We start from the raw sequence: 19,112 nt of genomic DNA, 5'->3' as shown, positions 1-19,112 counted from the left end.
TGGCTTATGGATCAAATTCTGGGTACACTAGGCTACATAGTTCAAACGTAAGATCTTAGACACAAAATGGCATATTTAGTTCCACAAAATAGCCAACTTTAACTTTGCATAATTTATTAATCATATTATTTCCATTAAAAATTATGCAAGCTACTTAGAGATGTTTAGACAACACATACATTACAGAATCTTAAAGCAAAAGCAACACCAGGTATCATTCAGTTCAATACATTCATTTTACATGAAAACTGAGGCACACATAGTTTAAATGACTTAGCAAGAACAGGACTAGGAAAACCCAGTCTTCCAATTCACCATTGTCTTAATTATCTAGTGCTGCTGTAACAGAAACACCACAAGTGGATGGCTTTAACAAAGAGAAATGTATTCTCACATAGTCTAAGAGGCTGGAAGTCCAAATTCAGTGTGCCAGCTCCAGGGGAAGCCTTTCTCTTTCTGTCAGCTCTGGGGGAAGGCCATTGTCATCAATCTTCCCCTGCTGTAGGAGCTTCTCAGCACAGGGACCCTGGGTCCAAAGGACGCACACTCCTGGCTCTACTTTCTTGGTGGTAAAAGGTGCCCTGTCTCTCTGCTTGCTTTTCTCTTTTATATCTCAAAAGAGACTGATGTAAGACAAAACCTAATCTTGTAGTCTGAGTTCTGCCTCATTAATACAACTGCCTTTAATCCTGCCTCATTAACATCATAGAGGTAGGATTTACAACACATAGGAAAATCACATCAGACCACAAAATGGTGGACAATCACACAATACTGGGAACCATGTCCTAGCCAAGTTGACACACATTTTGGGGAAACACAATTCAACTTATAACAACCATCATCTTTCATCTTACTGCATCCCTGGCAACATGTACACATACCCAAGGATGAAAATATACCATGTCTACAATTTTTCAACCGACTTTGCATGTAGGTAAACATCTTCCACTCCCAATTCATCCTCCTCCCCTCCTCTCATGCCTATCTGACTAGATAGCATATTCACACATCAAGAAGTCAGAAACAAGTACTATAAGTGCATATCTAATCTAAAAAAAAATAGGCATCTACCTATAATAAAAGGCACTGATCAATTCATTGGCAACTGGTTTGGTTTTCTGGTTTATAACAGGCACTATAGTTGTCACCCTACCCCAACCAAACCCAGATTCTCTGGCAGCAAAACACAGTAAAAAAAAAAAAAAAAAGAGAAATGAAAGAAAGAATGTAAAATTTAGGGCTCTCTGATTCATGCAAGGGCTGTGCTGATTTTTTATAGGCTCTAACACGTACCACAGGCTTATTTTCAATATTGCCTTAGGTTTAACATATGTACTGAGGGATGGATTTATTTATTTATTTGTCTGTTTATTTACTTAAGCCTTTAAATAAGATAATTGACTCAAGGAACCATAAACATCTGTTGTATAATTTATAGCGATAGAAGATAATTATGTGATGACCACAACAGAGGCTGTTGTAGGTATGTATATGTATGTATATCATCTACTAAATTCCTTCTTAGAAATAGCATTATAGCCCTAAAAATCATACTCATATACTTGAAAATGCAGTTTTTTTTTAAGTATTCATATTCTTTTAAAAAGTATACATATTTGACTTTTAACCCTTGCCTTATCTTACCAGCATTATCATTGCCTGGCATAAGCCAGGCATTTGCTATTGTAAGAGGAAGTTAAGAAGGAGTTTTCCTGTCACCCTAAAATTTCAGCTAAGGTCCAAATCTTCAAATAAAAGTCTTGCCCACAATCTAATATGAGACAACACTGAGCGGCTGAAAATTGAGGCAAGAACCTCCCTGAGAATATCCATAAAGCAAGAAATCAAGTGCTGCCTACAGACCCTATAAGTCATAATTTCCACATCTGTGTATTTTCCAAACATACGAAAACTTTTTTTTTTTTAAAAAAAGCTCATTTCAAAGTTTTATAGCGGTTTTGGGTTATTATGTATTTTCTCAGCCAACAGCTATCAAAAGTACAACTACTAGCACATGGGAGAGTTCCCAATTTTTTAATTGAAAGAGGGAGAAATTACTCTTAATACTGTACATTGCCGTTGAGTTGATTCCGACTCATAGCAACCCTATAGGACAGGGTAGAACTGCCCCATAGTGTTTCCAAGGCTGTAAAGTCTTCGGCAGTGGGTTTGGGATTTTCTGGGTAGTCTTCACTGAAGCAGACTGCCACATCTTTCTCCCGTGGGGCAGCTGGTGGGTTCAAACCATCAACCTTTTGGTTAGCAGCCGGGTGCTATAACCACTGCTCCACTAGGCTCCTTCTTAACACTGTATGCTATACATAAATGTGTCACTTTAGATGAATATTATGAACAATGTACTATATTTAGAAACTTAGAATGAAGACATACTGGTTGGTCCTGAAGCTAGGCCCTAAGAACATACTTCCTATACCAGCATTCTTTCTGTTTCACCCATACTCATCTCCGTGTTTATAAAACTCTACATAGGATTAAATAAACCCTCTCATGAAGTAAATTCACTCAGCTTTCCTTCAGGAAGCCAAATATCAAAAAATTGTCCTGAAGTTTCCTTATCATCACAATTTGTACGTCATAAAGTTATATGAGGGGCAGTTAGGAAACCCAGTCATACAAATGTCATGTAACAATGCTGTTAACCATGGCCCAGTGTCAGAAGTCATATGCAGTTGGCCAAGGCAGTAGACTCAAGAGTATAGGAACCTTGTGGGTGACCCTTGAAGAAATAAGGGAAGCAAGGCATTCTGTAAGAAAAAGGGAGGGACATGACTTATTACAAATCATTCTATTTATTATAGATTAGGAAACTGTCAATAATTATTTTATGGATAAGAATCTAACTATGGCATAAAATGTGCCCATAAAGAGGAAGGAAAAAAAAAAAAAAGGCCAAAGAGTACCCTATCTGGTGGAAATCACATCTTCTTCACATTCTATTCATTCTTGGGGAAGGTGAAGGGAGGACGTGGGAGGAGACTGAGACAGAATGTGTTCAGGGCCAACTGAACAACTTGTAGGAAGTCCAGAGTACAGAGGAAAACAAGTTTTGATGATTAAGGCTCTCTACAAGACATTTAAGGAGCTAGTCCTTTATCTTAAGAAATATGAAAATCCACTGAGGGAGGTTAAGCAAGGAAGTAGCGGCAACAATTCTGCAGTTTAGAAAGGTCACTCTGGCTGCAGTGTCCTTTGTTCAATGTTTCTCACATAAATGTTAGTAAAGGTAAAATCCCCTGAACTAGGAAAGCTCATGGACAGAATGCCATGTACTGACTGGGCATCTTTCAAAGCCAGATCAAATTTTATCTTCATTACGATGCTTTTCTTTTGCTTTTCCTCTTTCTCCAGTCAACAAATGCTCTCTTCTCCCCCTGAGCTTCCTTTAAGCCTTTATTTTTACCTTACTTATTCATACATGTTTTATCTCCAGCCCTGTTCTCAGTTTCAGTCTCATATTTCTGAATCTATCACACATCTCCACATGAAAGTCCTATCAATACCTTAAACTCATAGCTCTAAGACAAAACTTTTTTTACCTCTACCCACTAACCTGATGTCTCAGTTACCTAGTGCTGCTATAACAGAAATACCATAAGTGGATGGCTTTAACAAAGAGAAATTTATTCTCTCATGGTCTAGGAGGCTAGAAGTCTGAATTCAGGGTACCCGTTCCCAGGAAATGCTTTCTTTTTTTGTCATCTCTGGGGGAAGGTCCTTGTCATCAATCTCCTGCTGGTCTAGGAGCTTCCTAGCACAGAGACCCCAGGTCCAAAGGACACACTCCACTCCCAACACTTCTTTCTTGGTGGAATGAGTTCCCTCTCCTTTCTGCTTGATTCTCTTTTTTATATCTCAAAATTGTTTAGCTCAAAATACAACCTAATCCTGGAATTGAGTCCTGCCTTATTAACACAGCTGCCTCTAATCCTGCCTCATTAACATTATAGAGGTTAGGATTTACAACACATAGAATAATCACATCAGATCACAGAATAGTAGACAACCACACATTACTGGGAATCATGGCCTAGCCAAGGTGATAGACATTTTGGGAGGACACAATTCAATCCATAACACCTGCTCTGAGTTCATATTCTCTCAATCTCCCAAACTTGACATCCTACAGTCACCTTTAACTCACCCCCCTCTCTCCCCATATTCCATTAATTATTTATTTCTGTCCAATCCACATTAGCAAAACCTCTCCAATCCCACTGACACTACCTTAGCTCAGGTTTCTTTCCCTTACAAAAACTCTTAAACAATACTTTCTTATTGGCCCAATGCGTTTTTTTTTTTTCCCAATTAAATTCATCCTCTAAACTATTAGATAATATATCTTATAATTCAACTCTGATTATAATATTTCAAGGACCAAAAAAACTTCAGTGGCTTCTCAGAGCTTACTAACATGGTCCAAATTCCCCAGCCTACTATCAGAAGCCTTCTATGTTCTACGCCAAACTTAATTTTCCATCTTTATACTTTATCTTTCCACTATTTCACTTCATATATGCTGCATTTTTTTTTTCTATGCCTGCCCTCTCTATATCTGGTAAATAGTGGGTGCTCAACAAAAATTGATTCCCTTCCACATGAGCTTGCTATTCTCTCTTTCCCTGTGTTATCTCAGTCTACAGGAAAACAGTCTATCACTCTGTACATTTGATTCTCACACAGGGAATTAGAATACTGTTGGAAAAGCCTGTAAAACTTGGAAAATAATCAAGGACTGAGAAAAAAGAGCAGCATGACTTAGCTCCAGTGTCTAACAAAGGAGGCAGTAGAGGCAAGCAGGATGCCATAAAATTTATGTTTCAGAATGTGTGAAAAGTGAGGATCTTTATACCTGGGACACTGATGCTAGTTCTGACTACAAGTACACCAGTTTAACATGCACAGCAAGTCAGAGGTTGACAATCAGGAGTCACAACTGGATGTAGTGTGTGGCAGGATTATATAAATAAAAACCATATTATGAAATCCTGGAGTTAGAAAGGACACGGAAACAATGCACAGTTCTGTCATTTTACAGAGAAGGAAGATATATATCTGAACCAAAATCATCAACCAACTCCCTAACTATAACACACAACACAGGTGAGGATAAAATCAAAAGGACTATAAAGAAATTAGGATAGAGCCAAAAGCATTATTTCCTAAAATAACTCTTTAATGGTTAAAAATTTATTTTCAATTAATAAATGACAAATGTATCAGAAAAAAATCTATGAATCCTATTGTCATAATATTCTTTGGATATTCTCGTTATTTGATTTTAACAAAACAGTAAGGATTTCTGACCTAATGGGTTAAAATTTTTGTTAAGATATTGGAAAAAGCTCCTTTAAAAGCAAAAAGAAAAAAGATAAAAATCCTGTGCTGATGCAAAACCTAAATGATGTTGTATGCTTGCAACCTTGGCAGTCAGGCAGGTTAGGCAGTGTGACAAAATTCTAAATGGCACAGAACTACTTATTTAATATAAAAATATTCCAGACATTCACATAAGGGCCCTAAAAAAAGTCACCAGAAACTAGACTGATGTGTCAGCTGGGACTAAAATTAAAAGAATAAATGCTTAAAGGGTCTAAATATAAAGTTGCTATTCAAAATTACTGGCAAGAGGCCACAGTACAGTGGATTTTGGTCTTTACCACAAGTCTTAGGTAAGTCAACATCACTGAGGGGGGAAAAAAGGCCTATATATATATTCCCTAGCAGTACAATCCACTCTTTATGGTTCAGCACAGTATTTTTTAGAACTCCATTGGTAAAATCTGAAGTTAGAACTTGTTGTATTTCCCAAGAAGTGCTATTAAAGTTACTCCTAAATATATAAGCCCATAAAAAGTAGGTCTTGGACACTGACCAAAATGGCGGCTTAGTCAAACACACCACGCCATTTCTCTACAGCAAAGACCCAAAAAACCAAGTGAAACAGATACAGAAGACAATCCTGGAACCCTGGGCATCAAATGAAAGGATAAAGAACTAGATCAAACACTAACTGGAAGAAGGAAGTGACTGAAAACGGACAGAGCAGTGGGGCCCTGCCAGCTGGCCCAGCACAGCATGGCCATCTTGAGGCAAGGATAATAGAAATCCCGGGTGAGGAGCACAGAAACCAACTTCACAGAACTCCCAGCAGGACACAGAGGAACTGTGTAGACATACCCAGAGTGAAATAAGGTCCTGACTGCTGGCTGCAGCCAACAGGAAGAGCCCAGGCACTCTCAGTTGGTGACCAGAGGAACATGCTCCTTCTCCCCCCACCCTCCTGACAGGTAGCGGCACAAGCCCTGCATCACTGCAGCCCTAATTGCTGGGGACCAAGGTATGAGCTTCCCCTTTTTCCCACCACCTAGCCCCTACTACCACCCTCCCCCCTACCCTGACCACCATCCCACCCCCCCCACCCGACAACCCTGTCTAGGAATGGCAGGCCACTCCGGTGTGGCAATGGCCACTCACCCTGCCCCTCCCACCTACCAACCCTGCCTAGAGGTGGCAGGCCAATCAGGCACAGTGTCAGCACTTGCCCCACACCTCCCACCCACAGAATCAGCCTAGCAGTAGCAGGACACCCCAACACAACCAAGAGCCACTCACCTCTCCTCTCCCGCCCACCAACCCAGCTGAGCTCCCTACCCCTCTTCTCACCCACCAAGAGGCAGCAGGAGTGCACACTCGCTCATCGCTCCCTCCCTCCTCCCCACATCCAGCAAGAGGCAAAGGAGGTGCAACCATGCACCCACCTGCCCACCACTCGCCCAACCCACCACCTACCCATCAGGGGCAACAACCAAGCACAGGCCTGCCTGCCATGCCCTCCCCCCTCACCGTACGAAAGGCAGTGGAAGGACAACCACGCATGCACCCACCCACCACTCATCACCCCATCCAGTGGCAGGCGGCGACTGCACCCCCACCAGCAAGCCACACCCACCACACCTGCTGCCCCACCTACTTGGAGAGTGCCACCGCTTACTCCTGCACCACTGGACAAACAACAGACAGCAGTCAATGCCTGCCCAACCCACTCTTAACCACCCAGCAAGACTAGCACACAGAAACCCATGCTCACACACCCAACCACTACCCCTCCCACCTGGAGACAGGTGGCAAGTGCTGCAGTGCAGCCAGACTAGCAATCAGAGTAGCACGCATGTCTCGCCTGCCCGGACATATTAAAGCAAACCTAACAAAAAATGAGGAAGCAGCAAACAAATATACAATAAATAAATAAATATAATAATACCTTAATGCCTCAGAAATAACAGATAATACCAAATCACCTAAAGAAGCGGGACAAGATGGCACCAGCAAGTGACCAAAATAAAGAACCAGGAAACCTCTGTGAGGAAGAAATGGTAATGGAACTACTTGCTAAGGAATTCAAAAGACTTATATATAGGGCCATCCAAGAGATCAAGGAAAACACAGACAAAACTCTAGAAGAATTCAGGGAAACAAGTACAAAATGACAAAATACACAGACAATTAGAAAGCATACAAAAACAGCAACTAGTAATCCAGAAGATCAACATTAAAATTTCAGAAATAGATAATGTAATGGAAGGACAAAGAAGTGGAATTGAATCAATGGAAGACACAATCAGCGAAACAGAGAACAAATCCATTGATACCAATCTGTCAGAAGAACAATCAGAAAAAATGAAGAAAGCCTAAGAGTTATATGGGACACTATCAAAAGGAATAATTAATGTGTGATTGGAATTCTAGAACAGGACAAGACAAAAAAAAAAAGCACAGAGAAATTTTTCAAAGATTTGCTGGCAGAAAATTTCCCTAATATGAAAGAGAAGATATCCATCCAAGAAGCTCAACAAATCCCAAATAGGATAGACTTCAAAAGAAAATCAGCTAGACATATTATAATCAAACTTTCCAAAACCAAAAACAAAGAATCCTGAGAGTAGCTTGGGAAAAACAAAATGTTACCTACAAAGTGGAACCAATATGACTAAGCTCTCATTTCTCTGCAGAAACTCTGCAGGCAAGAGTGCAATGGGATGACATATATTAAAACCCTGAAAGAAAAAAAAAATTGTGAACCAAGAATTATATACTCAGCAAAATTTTCCCTTAAACATGAGGGTGAAATCAGGACATTTCCAGGTAAACAGAAGTTAAGGGAATTTGTCAAAACCAGATCAACCTTATGAGAAATACTAAAAGGAGTCCTTTGCACAGAGAACCAACAACATCAGACAACAATCAAAGATTAAGACACATGACAACATCACCCAGAAACCAACCCAGATAAAAAATTTTGAAAAATAAAATAAAGCTACAAGACTGAAAATAAGGAACCAAGGACATCAATCTGTAAATGACAATAACTTCAAAACAAAAAGAGGGAATAAATGGTGTAGTTACAGAACTTCCATATGGAGAGGAAGTCAAAGCAATATCAAGATAGAGCAGACTGTTTTAAACTCAGGAAGATAAAAGCAAATTTCAGGGTAACCACAAAGAAAATTAATAAACCTTCTCGCTAAAATAAAAAAGAAGAAAGTCAACAGCAACAAAGGAAATGAAAAGAAAATCCATAAACAAAAAGAACTCAGCACTGAAATGTATACAAAATAAAGAAATTATAAGCACCACAAAAAAAGCACAACAAAATGACAGCAGTTAATTCATACCTAGCAGTATTTACACTGAATATAAATGGATTAAATGCAACAGTCAAAAGACAAAGAATGGCAGAATGAATAAGAAAACATGACCCATCAATATGTTGCCTAAAAGAGACACACCTTAAATGCAAGTATAAAAACAAGCTAAAAATCATAGGATAGAAAAAAATATATCAAGCAAATGGCAACCAAAAAAGAGCAGGTACGGCAATATTAATCTCTGATAATAGACTTTAAAGAAAAAAAAAAAAGCATAAAAGACAAGGAAGGGCATTATATAATGATTAAAGGGTCAATCCAACAAGAGTACGTAACTATAATAAATATCTACGCACCCAATGAAAGAGTTAACTAAATACATAAAACAAACTTTAACAGAATTGAAAAGAAAAATAGACAACTCCACAATAATTATAGACTTTAACACATCACTTTTGATAAAGGACAGAACAATTAGAAAGTCAACAAAGATACAGAAGATCTAAACAACACAATCAACCAATTTAATCTCAGAGACACACGGAACACTCCACTTAACAACTACAAAGTACATATTCTCTTCCAGCGCACATGGATCATTCACCAGAATAGACCATATGTTAGGGCACAAAGCAAGCCTCAATAAATTCAAAACCATCAAAATAATACAAAACAGCTTTTTGTATCACAGTGCTATAAAACTGGAAATCAATGACAGGAAGAATAAGGAAAAAAAATTAAATACATGGACATTGAATGACACCCTGCTTAAAAACCACTGAGTAACAGAAGAAAGAAAAAGCAAAAAAAAAAAAAAAAAAAAAATTCCTAGAATCAAAGGAGAATGAAAACACAACATACCAAAACCTTTCGGATGCTGCAAAAGCAGTGCTCAGAGCTCAATAAATGCACACATCAAAAAAAAAAAGAAAGAGTCAAAATCTGTACCTTAACCCTATAACTCTAGCAAACAGAAAAAGAACAGCAAAAAGCCCACAGTCATCAGAGGAAGGGAAATAATAAAGATTAGAGCAGAAATATATGATACAGAAAACTGAAAAACAATAGAAAGAATCGAGACGAGAAGCTGGTTCTTTGAACGGATTAATAAAATTGACAAACCAGTGACCAAAGTGACAAAGGAAAAGAAGGAGAAGATGCAAATAACACAAATAAGAAATGAGATGGGTGATGGTACAACAGAACCAACTGAAATAAAAAGGATAATAATACAATACTATGAAGAAATGTACTCCAACAAATTTGAAAACCTAGAGGAAATGGACAAATTTCTAGAAACACACTAGCTATCTAAACTAACTCAAACTGAGGTAGAAAATGTAAACAGACCCATAACAAAAGAAAAAACTGAAGAGGTCATTAAAAGAAAAAAGAAAGAAAGAAAATCTCAACAACAACAACAAAAAAACCCTGGCCCAGATAGCTTCACCAGAGAATTCTACCAGATATTCAGAAAAGATCTGACACTAGTTCTACTCAAACTATTCCAGAACATGGAAAATAACAGAATACTCCCAAATTCCTTCTAGGAAGCAAGCACAACCCTGATACCAAAGACAGGCAAAGACACCACTAAAAAAAAGAAAATTATAGATGAATATCCCTTATGAATACAGAAGCAACAAAATCCTAGTCAACAGGCCCTCACAGGGAGCACAACAGAGAACCCCTGAGGGAGCAGGAGATCAGTGGGATGCAGACCCCAAATTCTCATAAAAAGACCATACTTAAGGGTCTGGCTGTGACTAGAAGAATCCCGGCGGTCATGGTCCCCAAACCTTCTGTTGGCACAGGACAGGAACCATCCCCGAAGACAACTCATCAGAAATGAAAGGGACTGGACAGTGGGTGGGAGAGAGACGCTGATGAAGAGTGAGCTAATTATATCAGGTGGACACTTGAGACTGTGTTGGCATCTCCTGTCTGGAGGGGGGATGGGAGGATAGAGAAAGTTGGAGGCTGGCAAAGTTTTCACGGAAGCAGAGACTGGAAGGGCTGACTCATTAGGGGGAGAGCAAGTGGGAGTAAGGAGTAAGATGTATATTAACTTATATGTGGCAGACTGACTTGATTTGTAAACGTTCACTTGAAGCTCAATAAAAGTCAATATAAAAAAAAAAAAAAATCCTAGTCAACAGAATCCAACACCATATCAAAAAAATAGTATACCATGACCAAGTAGGATTCATACCAGGTATGCAAGAATGGTTCAACATTAGAAAATCAGTCAACATAATCCACCACATAAATAAAACTAAGGAAAAGAACCACATGATCTTATCAACTGACGCAGAAAAGGCATTTGGTAAATTCTAACACCCCTTCCTGGTTTAAAAAAAAAACTCTCAGCCAAATAAGAATAGAAGGGAAATTTCTCAGCATAATTAAGAGTGTATACACAAAACCAAAAGCCAACATTATTTTCAACGGAGTGAGACTGAAAGCATTCCCCTTGAGAATGGGAGCCAGACAAGAAAGCCCTTTATAACCACTCTTATTCAATATTGTACTGGAAGTCATAGCCAGAGCAATAAGGTAAGAAAGGGAAATAAAATCGATAAGGAACAAGTAAAACTATCCCTATTTGCAGATAATATGATCCCGTACATAGAAAATCCCAAAGATGCTACAAGAAAGCTACTGCAACTAATAGAAGGATTCAGTAAAGTGGCAGGGTACAATATCAACACAAAAAAATCAGTCAGATTCCTCTACACTAACAAAAAGAACTGAAAAGTAAATTAGGAAAACAATACCACATATAACAGCCACCCAAAAGATAAAATACTTAGGAATAAACCTGACCAGGGATGTAAAAGTCTTACACAAAGAAAACTACAAAACACTGCTGCAAGAAACCTACATAAGTGGAAGCACATACCATGTTCACTGATAAGATTTAACACCGTGAAAATGTCGGTACTACCCAAAGAAATCTATAGATATAATGCAATTCTGATCCAGATTCCATCAACATTCTTTAAAGAGATAAAAAAAAACAATCACCAACTTTATCTGGAAAGAGATCCCGAATAAGCAAAGCGCTACTGAAAAAGAACAAAGTAAGAGGCCTCACACTTGCCGATCTCAGAACCTACTATACAGCCACTGTAGTCCAAACAGCCTAGTACTGGTACAATGACAAATGGGCCAATGGAACAGAGTTGAGAATCCAGAAGTAAATCCATCCACCTATGGACAAGAGATCTTTCACAAAGGGCCGAAATCCATTAAAGGAGGAAGAGATAGTCTGTTTAACAAATGGTGCTGGCAAAACTGAATATCCATTTGCAGAAAAATGAAAAACGGGATCCATACCTCACACCAAATACAAAAACTAACCCAAGATGGATCAAAGGCCTAAATGCAAAACCTGAAATTATAAAGATCATGGAATAAAAAACAGGGGCAAACCTAGGAAACCCTAATTTATGGCATAAATAGATTACGCCAAATATAACTAAAAATGAACAAACAGCAGAAGATAAACTAGACAACTGGGACCTCCTAAAAGTTAAACACTTATGCTCATCAAAAGACTTCTCCAAAAAAGTAAAAAGAGAACTTAATCCTGGAAAGAAAATTTTGGCAATGACATATTTGACAAAGGACTAATCTCTAAAATTTATAAAAAATCTTCAACACCGCAACAAAAAAAGACAATTCAATTAAAAAATGGGCAAAGGACATGAAGAGATACTTCTTCACCAAAGAAGACATTCAGGCAGCTACCAAATACGTGAAGAGAGGCTCACAATCATTAGCCACTACAAAGATGCAAATCAAAACAACAATGAGATATCACCTCACCCCAGCAATAATGGTAATGATTAAAAAGAAAAAGAAAAAACAGAACACAACAAATGCTGGCGATGGCATGGGGAGATTGGAACACTCATACACTGCTGGTGGGATTGTAAAACAATGGAAAATGGTATGGCATTTCCTTAAAATGTAGAAATAGTTCGAATCCACCAGGCGTTCCTTGGAAACTGGATAGGGCAGTTCTACTATGTCCTATAGGGTCGCTATGAGTCGGAATCGACTCGACGGCAACGGGCTCGGGTTTTTTTTATATCATCCAGCAATCCAACTACTAGATGCATATCCCAGAGAAATAAGAGCCATGACACAGATAGATATACACACACCCATGTTCATTGAAGAATTATTCACAATAGCAAAAGGATGGAAGGAACCTAAGTTCCCATAATGGATGAATGGGAAACAAACTATGGTACATACACACAATGGAATACTATGCAACATTAGAATAACGATGAATCCACGAAACACCTCACAACATGGAGTAACCTGGAGGACATTACACTGAGTGAAATAAGTCAATCACAAAAGGACAAATACTATACAAGACCACTATCATAAAAAGTCAAGAAAAGGTTTACACACAGAAAGAAGCACTCTTTGATGGTCACCAGGGATGGGAGGGGGAGGGAGGGAAAGTCACTAAGTAGATAGTAGATACATATTAATTTGGGTGGAAAAAAAAATCCACTGCCATCAAGTCAAGTCCAACTATAGCAACCCTATAAGAAGGACAGAGTAGAACCATCCCATAGGGTTTCCAAGGAGCAACTGATGGATTTGAACTGCTGACTTTTTGGTTAGCATCTGAATGCTTAGGCAATATATAATAAGCGGGATGTCAGCACAACATGACCAAGGCAAAGGAAGGCACTGGGAAGTACACGAGAGTAAAAGGCAACAATGGTAAATATGATTACGAACACAATCCTGTAATAACAAACAATAATTTACAAGTGGATTCATAGGTATATATGTAAGCTGAACAGGTCTTGAATGGTGTGTGAGAGTACACCCACAAGCATATGTAGGTTTGGCAGAGAATATTTATACATACGTATTGGTACTTACTGCAAACATATCCATGTATACAGTAGAGCACATAGGGCAAAATTATGAAAACTTCTTAGCCATAACCAAACACCTCGAGGAACTGAGTCACTGGGCTTGAGGGGTTAGGGACATAGTCTCGGGGAACATTAAGTCAATTGGATTGGCATAACTAGTCCATAAAGATAAGGTTCTACATCCTACTTTGATGAGCAGCAACTGGGGTCTTACAAGCTTTCGAGCACCCACCTAAGATACAACTATTGGTCTCTTCCCGTCCAGAACAAAGAAGAGTGAAGAAAATTAAAGACTCAAGGAAACAATTAGTCCAAAGGACTAATGGACCACACAAACCACAGCCTTCATTAGCCTGGGACCAGAAGAACTAGATGGTGCCTGGCTACCACTACCGAACACTCTGAGAGGGATCACAATAGCTAAGTTCTGGACCAAGTGGGGAAAGATGTAAAATGAAACTAAAATTCAAAAAAAAAAAAAAAAAAAAAAAAAGACCAGACTTACTGGTCTGAGAGAGATTGGTGGAACCCCCAAGACTGTGGCCCTTAGACACCCTTCAAACCTGGAACTAAACCCACTCCCGGAGATCACCTTTCAGCCAAACAATAGACAGGCCTATAAAGGGAACAGTAACACCCATAAGGAATGTGCTCCTCTGAACAATCAACCATACAAGACCAAAAGGGCAGCATTTGCCAAAAAACAAAGTTCAGAAGGCAAGAAGGAAAGCTGGGCGAATGGAAATGGGGAACCCAGGGAGGAAGTGGGTAGAGTGCTGTCATGTTGAGGGGATTGCAACTAATGTCACAAAACAAAATGTGTATAAACTGTTGAACGGGAAACAAATATGCTCCGGAAACTTTCACCCAAGGCACGATAAAATGTTCCAAAAAAATGTACGCCTTCTTCAAAAACAAAATTACTCAGAATCATACGTGAAACAAATATCACTGCTTAAATTAATACTTATAAACCACACCTTTAATAAAGTTAAATATTGTTTAAAAAGAAAACTGCCATTAATCTGAATTGATGATTTTATGAATTACCTGAATCCTGAAGAGTTTTTTACATACAAACTATCTTTTAAAATCTACTTTGCCACCAATGCAGCAAATGAAAATATGAAGAGATATACGAGAGAGGGCTGAATAGAATCTACATTTAATAGATCAGTTTTCAAGTGTTTTATAAATCCTAATTGTTAACCAGGAAACCCTGGAGGTGTAGTGGTTAAGAGCTATGGCTGCTAACCCAAAGGTCCGCAGTTTGAATTCACCAGGGCTCTCTGGAAACCCCTATGGGGCAGTTGTACTCTGTAAGTCGGAATCGACTTGACTGCAACGGGTTACGGGTTCGTTAACCAAATTTTATTTTGATAGTTTATTAGTGGCAAAACAAAAGCAAACTAAAATCTCAGAAATAATCTCAAAACTGAGGAATTATAATTTCTGTTCTTCCTTTTCTGATAAAATTACGAACCCAAAACTGATGACTAGATACATCACAAACATAAAAAAAAAAATTAAAAAAAAAACATAAAGGTTCATGCAATTTCACATTTATCTTAAACCTTACATTTGCACTTTCAAGTAATTACTTTTATAATAATCCCATATTTAAAAAATTCCTCACATGATTGTGAAAAAACAATCTTTAAAGATTATACAGTTGTGACTGCAGAACTACCACTTAATCGCGTAAGAGTCCTAAACTAAATAAGGGCAGGAATAGCACCTTTCCTTCAAACAGTTTGACTTGAAATAGTCCCGTGTGAAACTCTTTCAAAACGGACTTGAATGCCTTTTTCTGCTTAAAACCAACACAAAATTAGTACCTGGCAAGCTTGGGGGTTGTTCGATTGTGGCCTATTAAATGCCAACCGTGCGGGGGGCGGGGGGGGGGGGCCTGAGCCAGCGGCGCCGGAGACGCGAGGGCGGTCCGGTGAGCCGGCCGAGCCTGAGTGCGCCCCTCCCCGTCGCGCGCGGCGCTGGCCCCTGGCCGCTCGGCGCCCCACGCCCCTCCGGGACGCGCCGCCAGAGGTGCGGGCCTGGCCGGCGCACTCCCACGCCCCGGGCCCGTTACTTGAGCAGCAACCCTAGCAAGGCTGGCTGGCGCGGAGCAGGCGGCTCCGGGGCGGCCCCCTGCCGTGGGCCCCGCGCCCTCCCGAGCCGGGCGGCGCCCCCTCCCCTGCCTCCCGTGGGCTGCCGCGCCAGGCCCCTCCCTGGGGCCCGAGCCGGGCGAGCGCCTCCCGCCGGCTCAGGTTCGTTCCGGAGACCGGATAAGGTGTCAGCGAGGCGGCCAGACGCCTCCCGTCGGCGGGGTCGAAGCCAGCCCTGACCTCCTTCGCCTCGGCCCCTCACCGCCCGGTGCAGGGTGCAACCCCTGTGCGCCGCTCCTCGGCTCGGGAAAGGGAGTGTCCCCCCAGGAGGCAGGGGGACTCAGGCGGAGCTCGGAGGGGACCCTGGGTCGGGGTCACACTCCCGCCCACACCCCCAACTTGGCAGTGTAGGGGTGGGAGCGGTGAGGCGATGCGGGGAGGAAGCCCGAACTTACCCGACTGCGCGGCTCCGAGCGCCGCGAACAGGCAGAGGCAGAGGCAGAGCGAGAGGGGGCGCGGCAGGGTCGGCTGCTGGCTCATGGAAAGACCCGGGAGACCCAGCCGCTGCCACCGCCGCCGCCGCTGTCCGAGCCTCCCTCCCTCCCTCCTCCCTCCCCGGCTCCGGGCGACGGACGGGGCGGCGGGAGGCATGACGGGAAATTCCTGGGCACGGGCAGCCGAGTCCAAATATGAGCATAGGAGACGAGCGAGGGAGGACCGGGGAGCGCGTCGGCCGCGGACGCGGCCCACTGCCCGGGCCTCGGCGGCCGCCAACTCCCTCCTCGTCCTCTTCCTCGTCGTGAACAGCAACGCTAAAGCTGTTGACCGCGCGCCGAGCGCGATCTAGAGACGGAATCCCGCTGCCGTGGGGCAACCCTTTCCAACGATGAGACGCGAGAGCAGAGCCCAGCATCCCACCCACAGACCCACCTGAGACCCCTGAAGGGGTAGGTCCCATCATGAGGGGACCGGACAGCCAGACAGGGACCGTGGGAAGAGACTTGTGCTGCCTCTAATCTCTCGAGAGCTTTCGTGGCGAAGTGATAAAAAGTTCTGGCTAATATTTCCGTAATGTGGGAGAGTGAGGATGGAGCAGCACTGTCAGGTCATACACAGAGTCGCATGAGCCATTGTATAGGTAACTAGCAGGCATTATAATACATAGTACCACCTCCCTGCATTCCAGGTCTAGTGGGCCGTCTGCACCAGGTGCGGGGGAGGGGAGGAGGGTGTTACATGCGTGTGTGTGTGTGTATTTATTTATTTGTTTATCTTAGCCAAAATTACAAAGGGGTTCTTTCCAAACTTATTTTTGAACACCATGTATGGTGTTCACACTAGTTAAATGCAGATGTTTAGACGGGTCTTTCCACCTCCAACCTCCATTCATCCCCTACACTAGCTTCATATTTATGGTAGCTTGTTTAAAGTGCAAAAGTTGAAGTTTAGTCAAAAGGTGCTCTCTCTGAAGACAAAAAATGTCAGGCCCAGATGTTTAATTACAGGCCCAAGCCAAGTAGTTCCCTGACTTTTCTTTGGCACTGATAACTCCTCGGGTCATCGAGTCCAAATGACCCTTAGTTTTTCAGACAACATAATTATGTCCTAATTACTATAATTTACTTTTTTTACTCAAATTAATGGAACAGGCCCTGGAGATGTAGGATGTTATATAATTACTTCTGAACATTCTAAGATACTACAAAAATGATTTATTGAAGTAAAATATTTAAGGGATGAATGTCAAACAGATTTAGAGTGTGGATTATTCTAAAATGAACTAAACTGATGGTAATTTGTACATCACACTATTTGTCTGAAAGTACTGTATTTGAAAATCAGAAACTTTATTTCAAAACAAATTCAATTCTGGCGTAGCATTAAAGCCCAAAAGCCAAAACCCAGTCCATTTGTAAATGGCTCCCCTCAAAACATCTGGTACTAAAAATACCACATCTCATGAATTATGCCTGACAAATGAGCAGATTTCACACTTAATATTCTGTCAGTGATAATGGGGCTGAGGGCAGAGGACCTGGATAAATGAACAGTGATACAGTAAATAAGGGATTTAAAAGACATATAACATTAATATTCAATTAGTTACTCAGAAGCTGTGTGGTTGGGAGGGAATGCTCCAGAAACTCTTTAAGTATTCCCTCCCTTTTCCGTTTTTTAACTTTGTATTATATAAGCATCTGTGTTTCTTACTTCCCCCACAACACCTAGCATATTCTTTGCCCATAGTGTAAATGTGTGGTTAAAAACAAAACGAGCATAGTCATCTGAGAAAAGCTGGTTTCAAAGGATTGTAGTAATTATGGTTATATTTGAAATATTTTAGTCAAATGAACTTAAGTACAAAAACTTAAAATTATAAAGATGAAATGTCATTACAAACTAATTCATGTTAATGTAAGTGGAGATTTAATTCATTGGGTTGACTTGGCTGACTTTACTGTCAGTAATACCAGCAGCTGTTCTAAAAGCTTCAATATGTGTGTTCAAGAGGGGAGAAAAGAACTAAAGTTACTGAGTGCGTGGTAAACATACTGTATCTCATTTAACCCTTACAAATGTCTCTGAGCTTATTATTTTTATCCCTATTTTACAGCTAAGGAGACTGAGGCATAGATAAGTTATATTAAACTACCATGAGTTAAGTAGTATTGGAATTCAAAACTTATTCCAAAGTCCATATGTACTCTTTTTGCTATACTGATCTGCCCTATTTTCTCTACATTAAAAAGAAAAAAGGCATTCAACAACTGTATTCACTGGGCTCTTGTGGTTTTATGTAACAGGTGTGCACTCAGGTTACCTCAAGTATTAGGGGTAAAGGATACATGTGGAAATAAGACCAGAGGCTTAACCGGCTTGTCAGGTCACCCCTTGTGGGCCTGAGGGTGGAGGCTGTCCCTGTGGAGGTGCCGAACAGGAAAGGTACCACCCTCTGATCACATTCCTGCAAGTTTTATAGTCTTACCACTCATTTTTTTAATCATGTATTTCACTCTGCTTTCTCTAATGTCTTTTCTATTACAGTGTTAATAACAATCATGCTAATATATTGCCTTAAAAATTATTTGTTTTTAAGGCAAAGGGTCGAGAGGTGGTAGCTTTGGCCCCTGCTTCATGTATACCATCTGTCTTAGTTATCTAGTGCTGCTATAACAGAAATACCACACGTGGATGGCTTCAACAAACAGAAATTTATTTTCTCATAGTTTAGAACGTTAGAAGTCCAAGTCCAGAACATTGGCTCTAGGAGAAGTCCTTCTCTTTCTGTTAGCTCTGGAAAAAAGTCCTTGTCTTTTCTGAGCTTCTGCTCCTGGGCAATCTTCATGTGGCTTGGCATCTCTCTTCCCCTATCTCTGCATCTTAGCTTGCTTGTTTAATCTCTTTTGTATCTCAAAAGAGATTGACTC

General features: G+C 40.7%; 1 protein-coding gene across 1 annotated transcript in view; it reads right to left on the bottom strand.

Annotated features, from left to right (window-relative positions):
* The window catches only part of MSRB3 (methionine sulfoxide reductase B3), a 185,855-nt gene extending 169,625 nt beyond the window's left edge, over positions 1–16,230 (bottom strand). Inside the window, exon 1 of the mRNA XM_049883786.1 lies at positions 16,140–16,230. The gene's annotated coding sequence lies outside the window, so the exon portion shown is untranslated. The remainder of the gene's footprint in view (positions 1–16,139) is intronic.
* Between the last annotated feature and the right edge of the window lie 2,882 nt (positions 16,231–19,112).

Source organism: Elephas maximus, chromosome 4, assembly GCF_024166365.1.
Source record: "Elephas maximus indicus isolate mEleMax1 chromosome 4, mEleMax1 primary haplotype, whole genome shotgun sequence".
NCBI classification, from domain to species: domain Eukaryota; kingdom Metazoa; phylum Chordata; class Mammalia; order Proboscidea; family Elephantidae; genus Elephas; species Elephas maximus.
This window is presented reverse-complemented; position numbering and strand designations above follow the sequence as displayed.